Genomic DNA, 2,500 nt, shown 5'->3' with positions numbered 1-2,500 from the left:
GGTCACGGCAGCTTTTGCACATTTCTGGATTATTGCCCTCAAGCCCGGGAAAAAGTGGGTGTGCAAAGCTGGACCTCGCCATGTCGGCTCATCTGTCTTCTTGAGGCTTAGGAAGAATGGAAGAATGCAGCTCTGCGCACCGTGCTGCTGTCGCATCGTCTCTGGAAACACACTGATCGCATGCTAGTCAGCTGGGTCTGTCAGGGCCAGTGGCGCAATGGATAATGCGTCTGACTACGGATCAGAAGATTCTAGGCTCGACTCCTGGCTGGCTCGGCGGCAACTTTTGACCCCGCGCCGGGAGGACCGCCACGCTGGCCTTCTGCCCTCTGCTGGCCAGTAGATTTGCCGCGGCCTTCAATGGGCCTGCATGTCCTCTCTCGTCAAAAGCCAGTCAGTCGCTCCCGGACCTCAGTCACACTCCTTTCTGTCCAGCACAAATGCATGCGCGCCTTTGCTTTTCTACAAGACGGTGGCAGAGTGCCTCCTCCCATATGGTCTAGCGGTTAGGATTCCTGGTTTTCACCCAGGCGGCCCGGGTTCGACTCCCGGTATGGGAAGTGCTTTTGGCTTCCCGTCACTGTGGGCTCTTTCCCAGTAAAGCCCTCGGCTTAAGGCATTGCCCCCCAACAGTGCAGTCTGTCTCCACCTGCATGGGCTCTCCTTCACCTGCTGGACACCTTTCACATGGCTAAAGACTGTCTCCTTCAGCTTTGTGAACCGTGCCCTTCTTCAGCTGCTTTTCCCAGCCTTCAGCGTCTCTCCAACTCTTTCACACGCACATGTGTGCCGAGAGGCAGGGAAACGTCAGCGTTTGGCCTTTTGTGGATTGGTGCCTGTGGGTCGAGGCGGGTGTTTGGTGTTTTCTGCAAATTAGCAGCACCCACAACTCGTTTACGGAGTGGAAACTGCAGCCGAGGAGTGCTCAGAGGAGCCAGCGCGAAACTCGTCAAAGGCTGGTCACAGAGCACACACTCTGAGAGAGGAGCTTTACTGCGGCCGGAAGAGCACGCAGCCCGTGGTTAGCCGTGATCGTATAGTGGTTAGTACTCTGCGTTGTGGCCGCAGCAACCCCGGTTCGAATCCGGGTCACGGCAGCTTTTGCACATTTCTGGATTATTGCCCTCAAGCCCGGGAAAAAGTGGGTGTGCAAAGCTGGACCTCGCCAAGTCGGCTCATCTGTCTTCTTGAGGCTTAGGAAGAATGGAAGAATGCAGCTCTGCGCACCGTGCTGCTGTCGCATCGTCTCTGGAAACACACTGATCGCATGCTAGTCAGCTGGGTCTGTCAGGGCCAGTGGCGCAATGGATAATGCGTCTGACTACGGATCAGAAGATTCTAGGCTCGACTCCTGGCTGGCTCGGCGGCAACTTTTGACCCCGCGCCGGGAGGACCGCCACGCTGGCCTTCTGCCCTCTGCTGGCCAGTAGATTTGCCGCGGCCTTCAGTGGGCCTGCATGTCCTCTCTCGTCAAAAGCCAGTCAGTCGCTCCCGGACCTCAGTCACACTCCTTTCTGTCCAGCACAAATGCATGCGCGCCTTTGCTTTTCTACAAGACGGTGGCAGAGTGCCTCCTCCCATATGGTCTAGCGGTTAGGATTCCTGGTTTTCACCCAGGCGGCCCGGGTTCGACTCCCGGTATGGGAAGTGCTTTTGGCTTCCCGTCACTGTGGGCTCTTTCCCAGTAAAGCCCTCGGCTTAAGGCATTGCCCCCCAACAGTGCAGTCTGTCTCCACCTGCATGGGCTCTCCTTCACCTGCTGGACACCTTTCACATGGCTAAAGACTGTCTCCTTCAGCTTTGTGAACCGTGCCCTTCTTCAGCTGCTTTTCCCAGCCTTCAGCGTCTCTCCAACTCTTTCACACGCACATGTGTGCCGAGAGGCAGGGAAACGTCAGCGTTTGGCCATTTGTGGATTGGTGCCTGTGGGTCGAGGCGGGTGTTTGGTGTTTTCTGCAAATTAGCAGCACCCACAACTCGTTTACGGAGTGGAAACTGCAGCCGAGGAGTGCTCAGAGGAGCCAGCGCGAAACTCGTCAAAGGCTGGTCACAGAGCACACACTCTGAGAGAGGAGCTTTACTGCGGCCGGAAGAGCACGCAGCCCGTGGTTAGCCGTGATCGTATAGTGGTTAGTACTCTGCGTTGTGGCCGCAGCAACCCCGGTTCGAATCCGGGTCACGGCAGCTTTTGCACATTTCTGGATTATTGCCCTCAAGCCCGGGATAAAGTGGGTGTGCAAAGCTGGACCTCGCCATGTCGGCTCATCTGTCTTCTTGAGGCTTAGGAAGAATGGAAGAATGCAGCTCTGCGCACCGTGCTGCTGTCGCATCGTCTCTGGAAACACACTGATCGCATGCTAGTCAGCTGGGTCTGTCAGGGCCAGTGGCGCAATGGATAACGCGTCTGACTACGGATCAGAAGATTCTAGGTTCGACTCCTGGCTGGCTCGGCGGCAACTTTTGACCCCGCGCCGGGAGGACCGCCACGCTGGGCTTCTGC

General features: G+C 57.0%; 6 non-coding genes across 6 annotated transcripts in view; all 6 read left to right on the top strand.

Moving 5' to 3' along the window:
• The window catches only part of trnah-gug (transfer RNA histidin (anticodon GUG)), a 72-nt gene extending 62 nt beyond the window's left edge, over positions 1-10 (top strand). Inside the window, exon 1 of the tRNA in view lies at positions 1-10. This exon is cut by the window's left edge and continues 62 nt beyond it. This is a non-coding gene — a tRNA (tRNA-His).
• Positions 11-488: 478 nt separating this feature from the next.
• Positions 489-560, top strand: trnae-uuc (transfer RNA glutamic acid (anticodon UUC)). The gene has a single exon. It is a non-coding gene; the product is annotated as a tRNA-Glu (tRNA).
• Positions 561-1,025: 465 nt separating this feature from the next.
• Positions 1,026-1,097, top strand: trnah-gug (transfer RNA histidin (anticodon GUG)). Its single transcript has one exon. It is a non-coding gene; the product is annotated as a tRNA-His (tRNA).
• A 478-nt stretch (positions 1,098-1,575) lies between these two features.
• trnae-uuc (transfer RNA glutamic acid (anticodon UUC)) lies at positions 1,576-1,647 on the top strand. The gene has a single exon. It is a non-coding gene; the product is annotated as a tRNA-Glu (tRNA).
• Positions 1,648-2,112: 465 nt separating this feature from the next.
• Positions 2,113-2,184, top strand: trnah-gug (transfer RNA histidin (anticodon GUG)). Its single transcript has one exon. It is a non-coding gene; the product is annotated as a tRNA-His (tRNA).
• Positions 2,185-2,377: 193 nt separating this feature from the next.
• On the top strand, positions 2,378-2,450 carry trnar-acg (transfer RNA arginine (anticodon ACG)). The gene has a single exon. It is a non-coding gene; the product is annotated as a tRNA-Arg (tRNA).
• Positions 2,451-2,500: the final 50 nt, after the last annotated feature.

This window comes from Alosa pseudoharengus, unplaced genomic scaffold (assembly GCF_046254945.1).
Source record: "Alosa pseudoharengus isolate Yale_2024_CS ecotype anadromous, Long Island Sound unplaced genomic scaffold, YU_APseudo_1.1 YU_APseudo_1.1_scf_12, whole genome shotgun sequence".
Lineage (NCBI taxonomy): Eukaryota > Metazoa > Chordata > Actinopteri > Clupeiformes > Clupeidae > Alosa > Alosa pseudoharengus.
This window is presented reverse-complemented; position numbering and strand designations above follow the sequence as displayed.